Below are 19481 nucleotides of genomic sequence, written 5' to 3' on the forward strand. Positions count from 1 at the left end.
AGGAGGTGATCCTCCCCCTCTATGCGGCACTGGTCAGGCCGCAGCTGGAGTATTGCGTCCAGTTCTGGGCGCCGCACTTCAAGAGGGATGTGGACAGCATGGAGAGGGTCCAGAGGAGGGCCACTCGTATGATCAGGGGACAACAGGGCAGGCCCTATGAGGACAGGCTGCGGGACCTGAACCTGTTCAGCCTCCACAAGAGAAGGCTGAGGGGGGATCTTGTGGCCTGTTATAAACTAGTCAGGGGGGATCAGCAGGCATTGGGGGAGTCACTGTTTCCCCGAGCATGGCCAGGAGTAACCAGGAATAATGGTCACAAGCTGGCAGAGGGTAGATTTAAGTTAGATATCAGGAGGCACTACTTCACAGTCAGGGTGGCTAGGGTCTGGAACCAGCTTCCAAGAAAAGTGGTGCAGGCTCCTACCCTGGGGGTGTTTAAGAGGAGGCTAGATGAACATCTTGCTGGGGTCATTTGACCCCAGTATTCTTTCCTGCCATGGCAGGGGGTCGGACTAGATGATCTGCTCAGGTCCCTTCCCACCCTACAAACTATGAAACTATGAAACCTGCCCCGGAGCCGGGCAGGCTGGGGGCAGCTCGGTGGGCCCCGGCAACCATGTGGGGCCCTGGGGTCGGTGCCCAGTGACCCCAGCGAGGGGCAGCTGGCCTGGGCCAAGGCAGCAGGGGCCCAGGCAGCCCTCTGTGAGAGAATGTCAACCCGGAGCTCTGCAAGGGAACCGAGCCAGTGGGCCAGGCCATGCGAGAGTTCCAGGAGCCCGCGCACAATTCTGGCTTCATCCCAATGACCTGCCCCGCAGCTGGGCAGACCGGGGACAGCTTCATTCGCTGATTCAATTCAGCGGCAATTCGGCGGTCAAATCTCCAAATCCGAATCAAATCAGGAGACCCTTTAATCTTCCTGAATCGAACTGGAACCCTCCAAATCGATTGAGAGAGATTCGGAAAGATTCAGAGATTCAGACGTAGACACAGCTTTAAATGTTTCTCTACATACCTCAAGGTACCAAGCAGTTCATGAATGCTGAGATGGTGGGACAGATGGAGCATCCCACAGGAGTGAGGGAGGGGTCCCCAGCACAGTCAGCAGTAGACCCAGAAGTGGCCCAGAAGCACTTCTAGTCCACTTCCAGGTCCGCCAGGGAGTGGACCAGGGCCTCCCCCCCACACACTCCCCACAGCTCAGCAACTGGTGTCTTCTCCTGGGTCTGGGGGGGGACCTGGGGTCCCCCTGCGGCTGATCGCCAAGCTGGGGGGTGCAGGGAGGCCCCCTGTGCACTCAGAGACAGACCAGTCCAGTTCCAGATTTTCCACCAAGCACATGGGGGCCCAGCCATACTTCTGTGGGATGCTCCATCCACCCCACCATCACAGTTCTCATGAGCCACGCCTGGTACCTCAAGGCATGTAGAAAAAACATTTAAAGCTGTGTCTGTAGCTGAATCCCCGATTCTCCAAATCAGTACTGAATCTTCAGATTCAGCCAAATCAAATCAGGGCAGGTATCCAAATCAACAAATCGAATCACTGTCCCTAATTCGAGCAGAATTCAAATTGAATAAGGCCTGTTTCATACACCCCTAATGGACATACCTAGAAGATGCTATTCTAAGGAAGGGATCAGAACTGCAGCTTGGATAGGTATACATGTACCAGATTTAAACTAACTAGGCCAGACACTAGGATTGTAGCAGCAGTAGCAGAGTTTAGCACTTGTCTGAATATTTTTCTAGTGGATTTTGTAGTCTGTGCGGAGTTTCATTCTTTCACAATTGCACTGCTAGTATACCTAAACTTACTTGTTTAAAGTTAACTATACAAACTAATCACAACAATAACAGTAACATAGGCCAGTGGTTGTCAGCTGGGGTACATGTAGCGCTAGGGGTACTTAAAAAGGTCCTAGGGGGTACGCAGACCTAATGTGGCTGATAAATGCCGCATGCGGAAAGGGGGGCTATGGGAGGGGCTGCAGCCAACCCAGAATTTGCTGTAGCCCCCCCAACCTTGTCTTCAAGCACTACCACCAGCCGCCCCAAGTGCAGCCCAGCCCAGCCCCCAGCCTGTCCTACCCTGCACATAGATATAGAGGCACACCCCCCATGCCCTCCCAGGGTGCACGTAGCTGTGGGAGCTGCATCCCCTGCAGCTCAGTCCCACACCCCACCCTGGCTGTGCAGCTCATGCCCCAGTCCCTCTTCCCCCTCACCCCCGCTGGACCAGCCTGTCCCACACCATGCGCAGATCAGAGGGCACATGCCCCAATACCCTCCTGGGGTACGTGCACCAGCAGGAGCCACCTCCTCCCCCTAACAAGCTGTGGCTCCGTCCTGCACTTCACCCAATGGCAACTGTGCAGTCCCAGCCCTAGCCCCATTCCCTCCCTTACTGCAGGGGCCTCGATATGCCCACCCCGCTCCCCTTTAAAAACAAGAAAAAAAATATAAAGGTGTATATTAGCTGCAACTTTGTGAGAAAAGGGGTACACCTGTTAAAAAAGGTTGAAAACCCCAGGCACAGGCAATATACAGTAATCTATAGTGACTAAGGCAATATACAGTGATCTATATATCCAAAGCATAAGCCCTGATATTTATCAAGAAGAGGATGCTTGTTAGAAATCTTGACTTCTGAAAAAAAAGTCTCATCCTTCTAAATTACCAACAGCTTTATTGCTGGACATACCCTAATTAAATTGATATTTTAAACCCCCTGCTTAATATCAGGTTGCTCTTAAAATGCTGCCCATACGTTTATTTAGCTTAGGAAGTTTTTAATACATTAAACCAACTTCATTACCATACGAAAATTTTCACCAAGTGAAATATTTAATTAAAGTAATTATTTTGAGCTAGAATGGTGGTTCTCAGACTTTTTAGACTCAAGGCATTCCTTAAGGCACCCCTTGGAAAATACCAGCTTTTAGTTTTCACTCATTTTTTGACTATGGAAAAATAATACAGCTTTTTTTTTTTTTGGCAAAGAACTCAGAAAACCCACAACAGGACAGAATGCTTTTGACACTATGAATCCCATTTGAAACCTCTGGGTTTATCTTATGAATCATGTTTGTATACCTAACAATGCTAACATTGCGTGGCACTCCATGGCAACCTTAAAAAGATCTCAGGGCACCCCAATGTGCTACATCATCCTGGGTGAGAATCACTGGGCTAGATCCTTTCTGTCAATTTAAGGTATGGAGAAATATGCAAACAATGTTGAAATTATTTCCTTTCATTTTCTTCTATTAAAAACACACTCAAAACATTATGATTTGCAATTAATCTTCAGTATAAAACTGCATGCAACACCTTATAAAAGTCTTCACTGAACTTATAGTCAACATATACTTGCATTTTCTAAAGCTACTAAATAGCCTAATGAAATCCATTAGTAACTACATTTTATGAGACCAAGTTAGATCAGAAATGTAATATTCTCTATCACTACAGGAAAGTAAACAAGTGGTGAACTAGATCCAGCATTGATGAATCACCTTGGATACAAAGGTTGGCCAAGAAAGACAAATAAATAATGAAAACAAACAGTTGGCAATCATTCAGCACTCGTATTCACAAAATGTTTTAAATCAGAAGCATAGGACAATGAAACCAATAATAACTATGCAAAGTCTTCATTTACTTTTGCTTATCTGGTGCAAAATTGAAGATTTAAAGTTCCAGCTAGTGCTATGTGGTATTATTATTTAGTAATTTCACATTTAACAGAAAAAAAACATAAAACTAGGCTCAAAATGAGCCATAGTATAATATGTTTGTACCCCTAACAACCTAACAGCAGAAAAATCCACAAAGCTGATAGGAGTACTCTGTCCAAGTTTGCAGATTATCAAAACTGTGGGGAGAAGTGGACACACTGGAGGGCAGGGAACAACTACAGGCAGACCTGGACAGGTTGGACAAATGGGCAGAAAACAATAGAATGCGATTTAACGAGAAATGCAAAGTGCTGCACCTAGGGAGGAAAAATATCCAGCGCACCTACTGCCTAGGAAATGACCTGCTCGGTAGCACAGAAGCAGAAAGGGATCTCAGAGTCCTAGTGGACTCCAAGATGAACATGAGTTATTAGTATGATGAAGTCATCAGCAAAGCTAACTGCACTTTATTGTACATCAGCAGATGCATGACAAACAGAACAAAAGAGGTGATACTTCCCCTCTATCGGGCACTGGTCAGACCACAGTTGGAATACTGCGTGCAGTTTTGGGCGCCACACTTCAAAAGGGATGTGGATAACCTGAAGAGGGTCAAGAGAAGGGCCACTTGTATGGTTAAGGGCTTGCAGGCCAAGCTCTACGAGGAGAGACTAGGGCACCTGGACCTCTTCAGCCTCCACAAGAGAAGGTTGAGAAGCGACCTTGTGGCTGCCTATAAATTTATCATGGGGCACAGAAGGGAATTGGTGAGGTTCTACTCACCAAGGCCCCCCTGGGGGTCACAAGAAATAATGGCCATAAGCTAGCAGAGAGCAGATTTAGACTGGACATTAGAAAGAACTTCTTCACAGTCAGAGTAGCCAAAATCTGGAATGGGCTCCCAAGCTGGGGGTGTTCTCCCCTACCCTGGACATCTTCAAGAGGAGTTTGGATAGGCATCTGGCTGGGGTCATCTGAACCCAGCAATCTTTCCTCTCTATGCAGGAGGTTGGACTCAATGATCTATTGAGGTTCCTTCCAACCCTAACATCTATGAATCTATGAGTGTAATATTAAATTCTTTATAAATTCTTATTAAAACTAGTAGAAGTTATGCTTGGTTAAGAAATCAGTGGGTGCACCTACAAGTGCAATTAATGTGCCTGAATTTTCTTCACAGAAAATTCAAGCACTTTAAACTGTGTCCCCCACCCCCCACATGTTTGTGAATGGGTGCCCCACATGCTTCCCTGGGTGCCAGCCCAGGGCTGGCAGGGGGTACAGTGGCTGGTCCTGATCTCCACATGGCCGGGGAGCTGACCAAGCCACGTGGAAATCGGGTCCCAACCCTATCTCCATGTGGCTGGGATGCAGCAGCCCCAGCTTGGGATGACTCTCCTGATGATCCCCTTGTGGTTGGGGGACTGCTCATCTTGCAACCAGTACAGCCCCCTTGCATCAGGCTTAGCCAGGCAGCAGCAGGTCCCCTGATGCCTGGGCTGACTAGAAGCAAATTACTCCTGGTCTATGTCTACACATGTGCTACTGTGCAGTAGCTAATGCACCATTAATCTAGCACCTGTATTTCCTGGTACTATCAAACATCGTATTAGACTAATTTACTGGGCAGTAAGTCCTGCACGTGCATTAGATTAGTTTAATAAAGCATATTGTGTAGACATGTTCAGTAAGTTTTCAGGACTGGACCTGTTATTTATAATAAGGAAAAGCATCGGGAGAAGTATATGGGTCATATGATGTGTGATATAATATACAGGTTTCAGCCCTGTCAAGGAGAAAGCTAAGTGATAAGTGTGAAGGGAAGCTGAGTGGGTGGTGGGATAAAGCAGGAGCAGTTGCACGCATGGCAGTTTGGTTATTTGTATATTTGATGGGGAGAATGGGCATTACCTGAAGAAGAAGGCATCTCAGAGACACAAAAGGAACTGACCACTGGGAGAGTCAAGCAAAGATTCATGGGGAGATGAGTGTAACCCTGGTTATGGCCTGGGTAAGAGGTAAAAGAAATTGAGAGAATCAATCACAACACTAGAGCATGTTATCACTGGTGATAGACACAAGGCACAGTTGGGGCCAGACTAGAAGGGTGGGATAATGGAGACAGCTTGAGAGAAGTTCAGGGGTGTCAGGTACTGGTGAGCCCAATGCTTCCTCCCCCTACCTAAGGTCATGATGGTGCTGTTACCATACCTACTCTCATTGTGTTAACAGGAAGAATAAAAGCCAGGAGACACACTGCATTGAAACTGTCAGCCTCTTTAGTCCACAGGCATAAGAGCAGTAGTACTGGAAAGGAATCTCTGCAACCCTACTAACACATCACATCTCATCAGTGTATATGGGAAGGTGCAACAGCACTTCCAAGCACATCATAGCTGGTAACCTTAAACACCATAATTAAATTCAAACACAGAAAAAATCAAATTGAATTAACTGAAATAATTCATTCAAATGAGAACTTACGAGCAAAACAAATCTGATCCACAATGGTTGAGATAGCGTTTCCATTGGCAACGCATAGGGGGTGCATCAGCACCCCATGAGATTGGCCGTACACCCTGTGGAAGTGCCAACCACAAAACCAGAAGTATCGGCAGAAGGGCACTTCCGGTTTTGCCACTGGTGGTTCCGCGATCAGCTGCTGGAGAACTTCCCCCCACCACACACACCATTGGCTATCTGGTTTGCCCCCAGACTCAGGAGGCACCAATAGCCCATGAGCGTTTCCCAACCTTTTTCATCCCATGGCACGCTTACCCAAATAAAAAAGCACCACAGCACACCAGATCCGGGGGAGGGCACACGACCAGCAGACACTGATGGGGAGGGGCTAGACAGATGGCATTTTGGGCCCATCTGCACATGCAGGGAACTTCTGGAAAGACTTGATGTATCCAATTCAGCTGGTCCAGACAATCTCCACCCTAGAGTACTGAGGGAATTGGCTGAGGTCATTGCAGGACCCCTGGCACGGCTTTATGGGTACTCGTGGTGCTCTGGTGTGGTGCCAGAAGACTAGAAGAGGGCCAATGTGGTTCCCATCTTCAAAAAGGGGAGGAAGGAAGACCCGGGAAACTATAGGCCAGTTAGTCTTACCTCGATCCTGGGCAAGCTTTTCAAGAAAATTATTCTGGTGCATATCCACAAGGGGCCAGCATGGGAGATTATGCTCAGGGGCAACCAACATGGGTTCATTAGTGGCAGGTCCTGTCAGACCAACCTGGTGTGCTTCTATGACCAGATCACCAAATCTGGGGTAGCAGTGGACATAGTCTTCCTGGACTTTCAGAAGGCCTTCGACACTGTCTCTCACCCCGTTCTCTTTAAGAAACTAGGGGACTGTGGTGTCGACACCCACACAGTCAATTGGGTCACCAACTGGTTGGAGGGCCGCACCCAGAGAGTGGTGGTGGTTGGGTCATTTTTTACTTGGAGGGATGTCGGCAGTAGGGTTCCGCCGCCTCGGTCCTCGGGCCCGCACTGTTCAACATTTTCATCAGTGACTTGGACGACAGAATAAAAAACACCTGTTCAAATTTGCCGATGACACTAAGAAGTGGGGGTATGTGGGCATGCTAGAAGGGAGGAATAGGCTGCAATCGGACCTAGACAGGTTACAAGGGTGGGCGGTTGGGAATAGGATGGGCTTCAACACTGACAAGCACAAAGTGATGCACCTGGGGAGGAACAACCGGCACCACACCTACGGGTTGGGGAACTCCCTTCTTGTCAGTAGAGAGGCAGAATAGGATCTTGGAGTTATCACTGATGCCAAGATGAACATGGGCCGGCAGTGTGGGGATGCAGTCAAGAAGGCCAACCACACCTTGTCATGCATCCACAGATGCATCTCAAGCAGGTCCAAGGAGGTGATAGTCCCCTTCTATTCAGCACTGGTCAGGCCGCAGTAGGAGTACTGCATCCAGTTCTGGGCACCGCACTTCAGAAGGGATGTGGACAGCATGGAGAGGGTCCAGAGGAGGGCCACTTGCATGATCAGGCGGCAGCAGGGCAGGCCCTATGAGGAGAGGCTACGGGACCTGAACCTGTTCAGCCTCCACAAGAGAAGGCTGAGGGGGGATCTAGTGGCCTGTTACAAACTAGTCAGAGGGGACCAGCAGGCAGTGTGGAGTCCCTGTTCCACCAAGCACAACCAGGAGTGACCAGGAATAATGGTCACAAGCTTGTAGAGGGTAGATTTAGACTAGATATCAGGGGGCACTACTTCACTGTCCAAGTGAAGTGGTACCGGCTCCTACCCTGGGGGTATTTAAGAGGAGGCTAGATGTACACCTTGCTGGGGTCATTTGACCCCAGTACTCTTTCCTGCCATGGCAGGGGGTCAGACTAGATGATCTACTCAGGTCCCTTCCAACCCTAGAAACTATGAAATTATGTGTTAATGAATAGTGGTAGTGGTAGAGGGCTAGCTCCTGGGGAGCACCCTAGCCAAGCCCAGCCAGCTGGCCCCATGCCAACCTGCTCAAATGAGCCTCCCAGCACTGCCCTCTCCTGGGAAGACTAGGATCAGGTCAGGGATGGGTGGGGCTCATGTAGGCTGGGAGCGGGGCCACTGAGTCATGGGAAGTCATGCATTCCCATCCTGGCCAGGAGGGGGAAGGAGGCTGGCAAGCACCAGCCACCTGACAAAACTGAAGTTCTTGAGGGTTGTTAACATCCGAGTTACAATAATTTATTCAAATGCACTTTTAATTGAACTTCACGATCCACAAGTTGTAGTTTAATACTAAATTTTATTGTATTAAATCTACTCTTGTGTAACAAACAGAATCTTTCTATCACTAACTGAACAATATACATGTACCAAGTCATCCATAGCCACCAAAATCAGTAGTCTCCTTTTCCATTCTCTGTGGCTATCTTTCATCACAGAACCAAAGAAATGCTACATGCAATCTCAAGGTTGAGCAAATATATATTTTATTACTGCACATCTTTTCCCCACAGATGCTGAAAGAACTGATCATAAAACAATAGAGTTCATGAATCTAAGAGAAGAAAGGAGCAAGAGCAGCAAACTAGAGACAACGGATTTCAAAAAGGCAGACTTGAAATAAATCAGGAAAGCAGTAAGAAGGTTCTATAGAGATCATTTTTTTTTTTTTTTTTAGAGATATAGGGAGTACAGGACAGATGGAATCATAAGAAGACAGGTATCTTATTATACATTAGGAGCTCTCTAAGGACCTGAAAATCAAAAATGAAATTGTACAAAAAGTGGAAACAAGGACACATGCTTAAAGAATACAAAGGAACAGCAAAACTATGGAGAGACTTAAAAAAAAAAATCAGAAAGGCTAGTGTGCTAGTTATAGATAGCAGATTATAGTTTTACAGTTTCATAGCAGCTAGGGTCAGGAGGGACCTGAACAGATCATCTAGCCTGACCCCCTGCCACAGACAGGAATGAATGCTGGGTTCACAAGAGCCCAGACAGGTGATCATCTAACCTCTGTTCGAATTTGTCCAAGGTAGGGGCAAGGACCACTTCCCTGAGAAGTTGGTTCCAGATTTTGGCCACCCTAACTGTAAAATATTGCCTCCTGAACTCTAACCTAAACCTGTTCTCCATCAGCTTATTACCATTGTTCCTTGTCACCCCAGGTGGTGCTGGGGAGAATAGGGCTCTTCCTATTTGCTGATCTCCCCTGATGAGTTTGTAGGCAGCCACCAGGTCCCCGCTCAGCCTCCTCTTGCCAAGGCTGAACAGGTTCACGTCCCTCAGTCTTTCCTCATAGGGCCTGCCGTACTACCCTCTGACCAAATGAGTGGCCTCCTCTGAACTCTCTCCAGGCTGGCCACATCCTTTTTAAAGTATGGTGCCCAGTACTGGACGCAGTACTCCAACTGTGGCCTGACCAATGTTGCATAGAGGGGAAGTATCACCTCTCTGGACGAGCTCGAGATGCATCTTTGGATGCACGACACGGTATTGCTGGCCGAGTTCTGGCATTAATGGCTCATGTTCATCTTGGAGTCCATAATGACTCCGAGATCCCTTTCCGCCTCTGTGCTTTCAAGAGGGGAACTCCCCAACCTTTATGTATGCTGTGGATTCCTTCCCCAAGGTGCAGCACCCTGCATTTATCTACGTTGACCCCCATCCTATTCTCATCTGCTCACTTTTGTAGTCTGTCTAAATCTAGTTGCAGCCTCTCTCTCCCTTCAAGTGAGTCCACCTCACCCCACATCTTAGTGTCATCAGCAAACTTGGACAATGTGCTTTCAACCCCCCCGTCCAAGTCACTGATGAAGATGTTAAACAGTGCAGGCCTGAGAACTGAGCCCTGGGGTACCCTACTGCTCACATCTTGCCAGGTTGAGTACAACCCATCCACCACTACTCTCTGGGTGCACCCCATCAGCCAGTTTTTTATCCATCCAACTGTGTAGGAATTAATGCCACAGTCGCTTAAATTATTAGTGAGCTGGAACTTAATTTATTAATTAGACAAAAGGCAACAAGAAAAGGTCCTTCAGGGCCCTAGAACAGACTACATAAGGAGGTAGGGAGGTTGTGGAATATCTTTCTTAGAGGAATATTATTTTTTTTAGAACATGGTAGTCAAGCAATTTCCAGGGAGAGTCTAGGAGTAGGGGTGCTCAATTCCCAGCCTGTGGGTCAGATCCAGCCACTGGCACTGGGTCATCCAGCCTGCAGGGCTCTCTCTGAGCTCGAAAATTTGATAGCATGGGTGCAGTGGTATTGTTCCCCTCTTGCCAAAATTCCAGATACATGGGGATCCCCATGGGCTGAATAGTATGGTCCTACACAATAGACCAGGTGCACAGGATGGCGCTGAGCCAATTCCCAGAGCGCAGGACTTGGCAGGGGTGGCAGCAGGGCCCAGGACCTGCTCCTGATAGGTGAAGCCTAGTCACAGTGGCCAGGTGTAGCATGGGGTCCCAGGGCCCAATTCCAGCAGGCAGGGGTGGCATAGTGTGGGGCCCTGGGCCTAATCCCAGCATGTGGGATTGGGTGGGAGCAGCCTGGGGCCCCAGGGTCCTATTCTGGCATGCAGTGCCCCATCCAGCCAGTAGACTGACTCCACACTACCCATCTGGCTCATGCAGCCAGAAAATTGAGTATGACTGGTCTAGAGATACAAATAGTGCCTCAGTGAAGTGGGGGTAGATTGAGGACACTGTGGTGGCAGCATTTCCTGCTCTAAGTGCAGCAACCCATCCATGCCCAGACTTACCCCAAACTCAAAAATATGCTGTCATCACCAGCAGCCACTCATGAGGATGCAAGAGACTGAGAGCAACCACAGAAGGACTCCCTCCTGCCTACCCCGCAGGGCCTTATTGGCATATTTCCAGGATTAAAATATGCTTGTGCGAGCTGGTGAGTAGGGAGTTCATAGTCAAGTCCCAGCTGAGTCACCCCCATAGCATCAGGGTAGACAAACCCTAGGTGACTTCTTGGGGTCCTTTCCAATTCTGTATTTCTGAAACTCTTTGATATAATATGGATAAATCCAGTAAGGAAAATCCAACTTCTCACACTCTGACCCAAGATCACTAGATGTAGTTTGAACCCCTTTGGATTTAGTTGGTGAGGACAACCAAGCCATCCTCAAGATTTGCAGCTAAGACATTTGGTTTGGGTTTTGGTTTTTTATGCCTCTCCACAAAGAGGGAAGAAGCCTCAGAAGGAAATTTACTGTATATTTCTCATTTTTCATAACAACCCCCCCAATTTATCATAATATACTGTATACTGTAAACTGTCTTCCTTTTTACCTGATTCTCTCATTTTAAACACAGATATGCATATTCCCTTTAGCCTATCAGCCTTCTGCAGGTATGTCAATTTCACTGCCAATCACCTATGCACCACTAGGATCCTGACTAGCTATTATTCAACAGTTTTGCAGGATTTAAGTATTACCATTTGCTTCACAGGAATCACTAGCATAGTATAGCTTTTAGATGACAAATGAACTGGTGTAAGCCCTTATCAATACTTTTTCCATTCAATATAAACTTTCATCTGATAACAGTGCCCCTCTGCTATTTACATTTGATAGACAAAAAATCTATACGTGAAAGAATGAATGGACACTAATCTGACATCAGTCCCAGAAATACAAAAAAGCCTGTGGCAAAACACTTAAAACTTCCTGGACACTGTCCTCAATCTACCCCCACTTCACTGAGGCACATTCATTAACGATGTGGACACTGGAGTCAGGAGTGGACTGGCCAAGTTCGCCGATGACACCAAACTTTGGGGCAAAGCATCCACGCCAGAAGACAGGCGGGTGATCCAGGCTGACCTGGACAAGCTCAGCAAATGGGCAGACGAGAACCTCATGGTGTTTAACACTGAAAAATGCAAGGTTCTCCACCTTGGGAGGAAAAACCTGCAGCACCCTTATAGGCTCGGCAGTGCTACGTCGGTTAGCACTACAGAAGAAAAAGACTTGGGGGTCATCACTGACCACAAGATGAACATGAGCCTCCAATGCGATGCTGCGGCTAGTAAAGCGACCAAAATGCTGGCGTGCATCCATAGATGCTTCTCGAGCAAATCCCGGGACATCATTTTCCCCTTGTACTCGGCCTTAGTGAGGCCGCAGCTGGAATACTGCGTCCAGTTTTGGGCTCCACAATTCAAAAAGGATGTGGAGAAGCTTGAGAGAGTCCAGAGGAGAGCCACGCGCATGATCAGAGGTCAGGAAAACAGATCTTACGATGACAGGCTGAGAGCCATGGGACTCTTTAGCCTGGAAAAGTGCAGGCTCAGGGGTGATCTGATGGCCACTACAAGTTTATCAGGGGTGACCACCAGGATCTGGGGGAACATCTGTTCACCAGAGCGCCCCATGGGATGACAAGGTCGAACAGTCACAAACTCCTGCAAGACCGTTTCAGGCTGGACATAAGGAAGAATTTCTTTACTGTCCGAGCCCCCAAGGTCTGGAACAGTCTGCCAGTGGAGGTGGTTCAAGCGCCTACATTGAACACCTTCAAGAGTAAATTGGATGCTTATCTTGCTGGGATCCTATGACCCCAGCTGACTTCCTGCCCTTTGGGCAGGGGGCTGGACTCGATGATCTCCTGAGGTCCCTTCCAGCCCTAATGTCTATGAAAAATCTATGACAGTCTATCACCGATTCAAGGTAGTTCTATGAAGCCACACTGCCCTGCCTTCTGCCTGACTTTAGAATAACTTGGCTAACTACCTCTCAGAGTCACCATTCTTAAACAAAACTTTAAAAACTGACTTGCACGTGAAACTGTGGACCAAAATCTCATCCACAAACTGGAATGTGTTAAATGTGGCCACAAATGATTGTGGATTTTTATCCTGTCCCTCAATGGATTATTTACTTCGTTTATCCTTTGTTTGACTTGTTCAACTCACCTTTACCTCTTTCAGCAGTGCCCTCTCCCATTATCCTTTATGTCTGGATTCTTTCTATTTAGAACCCTTTCTTTCTGCAATCCATTCACAGCCTCTGACAAAGTAGGCTGTCACCTACAAAAGCATTTATGTCTCTCTGAAGCACTTACAGTCTCTTGAAGGTGCTACACTTCCCTGACTTCAGACAGCTAACACAATCACCTCTTTACTCCATTCTGCTTGCTGTACATTTCATAGTGAGCACGGAAACAAATCCTACCTCTTTCATAAACTGCATCATTACCTACATTCCTCTGTACGTAACCACATGCTTTATCTCACCAAAGACTTCTTTCCTGAGGATCAAAACAAATTTCAAAATGCTTCAACTTTACTAAAATAACTCACATAACTACAGTTATTAAACAATTATTTGTACATAAGAGAATGAGAGCATGTGTGTACACAACAATCCTAGAGTTGGGGTGTATGGATACCGTATCTACTCACATATGACATGTACCTTTTTCCTCCAAAATTGGAGTGTGCATCTTAAGTGGAGAAGCTGATCTTCACCAAAACTTCACTGCATCAAGGCGCAGAAGGGTACTGTGTTTTAAGATTGCTGCTAACTTCTCTTTCTCTTCCAGGAAGCAAAAAGGGGCATGGTTCAGTGTTAACCCTTTCATAGCTATTCTCAAATTGGCACCAGTTTTATCCCATAACAAGGGCATGGGAGACATACAGCACTAAGATGAGTACCACATCAGTATCCAGTACAATTGTACACAAGTCAATCAGGAAGCAACAATTAGGAGACCTGAAGGCAAAAAACACAAAGAGAAAGTCATTCCAGGTCCTAAACATGGTATCCCAGGAAATAAGCCTTGCTTTTATTAAAGGCATCAGCAATATAAACTCAACATCATAAGCTCAACATTATCACTTTTCCAGTTACATAGTGCATACACAGAAGAAACATGGAAACAACTGTATTGTTCAGAAAAGCCTTAGTCAAAACACCATAATTATCTATGATCCCTTGTAGTCATTAGGGTTTAAGATGATTTTATTAGCAGGCTATTAGTTTCTCTTCCACTTTGAGGAGTTTAGTGCAATATTTGCCTTTAAGCCAAATGTGAGGTCAAGGAACTGAACAGCAGCTGAAGCTTGTACTGGATATGCAGGAAAACAAACAAGATGCATGGGATCTGGTTTATTTAGGCCACACCTTTGTTAGCTTGATTCAGCTGGGAATTATTGGCAATAAGTCCTACAGGGTAGGTCATGATGGTATCCCTAATCATTTCCACATGGTGGAGTGGTGCCATTAGCCTTCTACCTTTCCACAGTTGATCCCCAGAACATATCTGAGATAGCAGGATAGCATTTCCCTCCCTTTGTATAAAAGGCTAAGGGTGATGTCTCCTTGCTGTGTCAGACATTCTGAGATCAAATCTTTATTCCCCAGCTTCCTTAGGGAATGCTTTTCCCCACATCCAATTGCCAAAGAACCCAAGGTACTATATTTAGCTGTCAGCTACAGCGGGGGAAGAACACATGCACAGACAGTTACTGGAGAGCAGCTGGCCTGCAGTAAATCCCCACCCCTTCTTATTACAAGATAAATTATTATGTTCAGACCCTAACAAATCTTAGAATACATTTTTTGTATGCCAACCCTGACTTAATCAATTTGAATCATATCATTCAAACTCTCTTAAACTGTTTTCTTTCCCTTGTTATGAATTTTGGCCTCTAGTTGCTTTTTTATCACCATTCCCAGGGGTGACGCATAGGGTGTGCATGTGCACCCCCTGAGTGTGGCAGTGCACCCACCTGTGGGTGGTTGCCAACTCCTGGTTGGTGCTTGCTCTCCCCACCATGCCAGCAGTGTCTGTGGGAGCTCATCGCTGCCACACTCCCACTGCCACCAGAGCAGTCATGTCCCCCCAGCTGCCGGGGGCACGCGCCGTTCATGACCATTCCTTATAAAGGATGCAAGAAGGAAAACTAATTTTCCCTACAAGAGATTTAAGAACTTAAGTGAGGAATGTGTGTCATTTATGCAACATTATATTTAAAATAATTATTCTAATAATAATTAATCAATTCTGAAGATTTTAAGCATTTGCATGTACTATACTACTAACAGCAGCACAGCTTAAATTACTGAAAAGACTAGATGGTCAGCAAACAAAACTTATTCTCATTTTTGCCTAGGATAACTTTATCAATTGCATCAGTCTTTGGGAAGAAGCCCACCCTGACATCTGACTCATTCAGCCATTAAGTCATCTCCAAGAGATCTGCTGTTGCTAGAGGTAAATATTCAAACAGCAAAACACTGTAAAACTGAGAGTAATATTTTAGTTTTGTTGCAAGATATTTTCTGGTTTAACTTAAGTGACAATAATCAAGACAAACCATAGACCAATTTTCTTTAATCATAAACATGTTTAATTCAATTAGATCTGTTGAATCCATAGAACCTGAAAACAACATGAAATCCAAGAATCACAATTAATACGTTGCCTTGTAAGTACTTCTTTCTAGGACAACAGAAACCCCAAAGAAAGGTACGTGTTTGCCAGTTTCCATCTTACTTTCTTTTCCAGTTGTCTTTACCCAACTTAAAGATAATGTTTTTAACTATGGAAGAACAAAATAACACTTCTAAATTGTATTTGACAATTTACCCTTGTGTTAGTGTAGTAAGGAATTTGACATACACAAACTTAATCTGTTTTAGAAGGCTACTGAGTTTAATTATTTCAGTTGTATTTCCAAAGTTGTTACACCATGATCTTTTATTTTAAACTTAAACCTAGAGACACAGTTTAAAAAAAATCCCATGGAAAATTATTTAAAAATACATCACAATTTGCATTATTTTCTTATTTCTTTTCTCAGCTGAGGCTGAAAGCTATTCACATTACAGCAATTTGCCATGATTATTAAGTTCCCATTCTAAATGCTTGTCTGTAACCAATCTACCATTTCTGTTATGCTCCTAGGAAAAAAGAAGGGTAACATGAGTTTTATCTAATGAATCCATGCTTTCTTCAACTCAAATACAGGAATTAGCAGTAGAGGAAACAACATCTAGGAAATGGAAGAAAATGGCAGCAAAAGAGTCCTACAGAGGTAAAAAAAATGGTAAGTCATTTACTGCAATATTAATCCACAGGTTTTGTAAGTAACATAAGGGCGTTTTATCAAAGAATCTTAATCAAGCTTTCACCTTTACTATAGTCAAAGAATCTATTCATAGGCAACCTGGCTGATCTAACTGTTTCAGGAATTAAAAAAGCTAAGAAATTAAAAGATAGAAAACTCCTCACTTGACAAAATGCAACTTTTGAAGATTTTTTGTGTCCATTCTAGTCTTTATTTCATAACTTTTTTGGCAAGAGGTATGAATTAGTAACATGTGGCAAAAGCTATTTGTATACTTATCTAATGTAAACACTGTTATGTTTAAGATATATTACATTACACTTAAATCTGTTTAGCTGAAAAAGAAAAATGCAGTTCCAGTAACCTTTGAACATGCAGTGAATTTGACAGTAAAATTATGAGACAAAAGTCTCAAGGCAGCCAGTTTTAGGATGGGTTAACCAGCACCCTAGATTACATTAAGAAAGGATGGTATAAGATAAGATAATTGGATGTTATCTCTCTAAAAACATGAAGACACAAAAATACAGTTCCAGAGAATGAATCTTTGCTTTTCATATATCCTGTCTTGCTTTGAAATAAGGGGTAGGGAAATAGCATTATTACAGTAAAATTTGAAAGACTGGCAAAGGCTTTTTTTGTTTTGTTTTGTTTTGTTTTTATGAATGAGGTCTGGTATACATATGTCTGGAAACTAGGACATTGTGGCTGCTTGCAGACTTTAAAAAAAACAAAACAAACAAACCCCGTGCTTTACCAGAAGCAGCAGCACATTACTTCAACCCAGCTCTGCAGTGTCTGTAAAGACTGGGCACTTCAACAGGGCTTTTTTGGCACTTTTAGTTAAAGATGATTCAATCAGCTATTAGATAAAAGTGCCAAGAAAGCCCCACTGAAGTGCCCGATCTTTACAGATGCTGCAGAGCTGGGCTGAAGTAACATGCTGCCTCTTCTGGGCACATGCAGGGCTTGGCACAGGTACGCACTGATTTTAATTAAAGTGCCGTTCTGGTGGGGGCTTAAATGTCTGCAAGCACCCTTTATGAACTACACATTAGAGATGCAGCAATACATTGGTCCAATATTGTATCAGCACCGATATAAAGAAAATTTACTATATTGGAAATCAGCCATATCAGGCCAATAATTTGGCCAATTAATGGCCCATGCATGCGTGCAGCTGCAGCGCAACACAGGCAGTAAGGAGCACAGGACAGCAGCATGGAGAGCTGCCTCCAGCTGTAAGTCTGGAATGGTGGAAGGGGAGGGGAAAGGGAAGGAGCTGGCGGGGCAGATCAAGGCCCCCACGGTGAGGGAGGGTGTGGTGCTGGGGAGGGGCAGGCGTGGCATGGAGCCATGGTTATAAGGGTGGGCGGATGAGAATAGGATGGGATTCAACACTGACAAGGGCAAAGCGATGCATCTGGGGAGGAAGAACCAGCACCATACCTACAGGTTGGGGAACTCCTTTCTTGACAGTACAGAGGCAGAAAAGGATCTTGGAGTCATCATTGATGCCAAGATGCCAGCAGTGTGGGGATGCAGTCAGGAAGGCCAACCACACCTTGTCATGCATCCACAGATGCATCTCAAGCAGGTCCAAGGAGGTGATCCTCCCCCCTCTATGCGGCACTGGTCAGGCTGCAGTTGGAGTACTGCGTCCAGTTCTGGGCGCCGCACGTCAGGAGGGATGTAGACAACATGGAGAGGGCCCAGAGGAGGGCCACTCGCATGATCCGGGGGCAGCAGGGCAGGCTCTATGAGAGGCTACAGGACCTGAACCAGCCTCCACAAGAGGGGGGATCTAGTGGCCTGTTACAAACTGGTCAGGGGGGACCCGCAGGCATTGGGGAAGTCCCTGTTCACCCTAGCACTACCAGGAGTGACCAGAAATAACGGTAACAAGCTGGTAGAGGGTAGATTTAGGCTGGATATCAGGAGGCGCTACTTCATGGTCAGGGCAGCTAGGGTCTGGAACCGACTTCCAAGAGAAGTGGTACTGGCTCCTACCCTGGGGGTGTTTAAGAGGAGGTTAGATGAACACCTTGCTGAGGTCGTTTGACCCCAGTAATCTTTCCTGCTATGGCAGGGGGTCGGACTAGATGATCTACTCAGATCCCTTCCGACCCTAGAAACTATGAAACTATGGCTCGTCATGGGGGCAGGCAGCTCCCGCTGCTGCGCGCCACTTGGCTGGGAGCCACTGGTCCAGCAGCTCCTGGCGCTTGTCCAGAAGGGCACGGGTGGGGGGGTGCCCCTGGATCTGCGCAGGGTGGGCTGAGGCTGGGGTTGCTCCAAGCTCTTCCTGGTGGGGCAGAGCTACACTGGGAAGGGGCCACAGCAAATTTGTGGCTGCAGCACTTTCCACCCCTCCCCCCCCCCCCGTAGCAAGTTCCCAGAGAAGCCCCGCCCTGCCAGGAAGAGTTTGGCACAGCCCCGGCCCCAGCCCACCCTGTGCAGATCCGGGAGCACATGTTCCCCAGTGCCCTCCCAGATGAGCAGCAGATGCCACCGCACAAGCAGGTGAGCACCGGACGAGCCACTGGACAAGTGGCACCCAGCCAAGTGTCACACAGCGGCAGAAGCTGCTCCCCCTTTCTCGTGTCTCCCCAGACCAGCCGCAGCTCTGTACTGTGCCTACCCTACCCTGGATGCACAGCACTTGCCCCAGCCCCAGCCCCAGCCCCACACCCTCCATCATTGTGTGGGCCTTGATCTGCCCCCCAGCCCCTTCCCTCCCCTTCCACCACACCAGCCTTACCAGCTGGAGGCAGGTCTCCAAGCTGCTAGGCTGGGTACCAAAAATCAGACTAGTATCGGCTGATATGCCTCCTTAAAAATCGGCTATCAGTATCGGTCACAAAAATCTATTGGTGTACCCCTACTACATATTGTTAGTTTAACAGAACAGGATTGATTAAATAATGGGTTGGCAACCTCCGACCTCTAAGCCAGATCCAAGACCTTTTTGTGGCCTTGGGGATCAGTGGCACAGAGCTATGCCATGCAACCCATTCCCTCCACTGTAGAGCCTGCTGTTCTGCCATATGTGCATTTATTCTTGCTGCACAGGTATTGGGGATCAGCAGTGAGGGTGAGCACAGGCAACTGGATGCTCTGGAGACAGAAGCTTGCCAACCTCTGTCTTAAATTATTTTGATTGGACCACTATGTTAACAAGAACTGTTGCTAATCTCCTTCCATTTATAGCTAGACATAACACTTAGA

At 46.4% G+C, this 19481-nt stretch overlaps 1 protein-coding gene across 2 annotated transcripts in view; it reads right to left on the reverse strand.

The window, feature by feature from the left end:
* Positions 1–19481, reverse strand: part of PLCE1 (phospholipase C epsilon 1) — a 343905-nt gene that overhangs the window by 301038 nt on the left and 23386 nt on the right. The window contains exon 2 of one of the 2 annotated variants that reach the window (XM_090058650.1): positions 13597–13893. The exons of the other annotated variant lie outside the window; for it this stretch is intronic. The gene's annotated coding sequence lies outside the window, so the exon portion shown is untranslated. The remainder of the gene's footprint in view (positions 1–13596; positions 13894–19481) is intronic. 2 annotated transcript variants of the gene reach the window in all.

Source organism: Crocodylus siamensis, chromosome 7 (genome assembly GCF_052110815.1).
Source record: "Crocodylus siamensis isolate JL-2025a chromosome 7, ASM5211081v1, whole genome shotgun sequence".
Lineage (NCBI taxonomy): Eukaryota > Metazoa > Chordata > Crocodylia > Crocodylidae > Crocodylus > Crocodylus siamensis.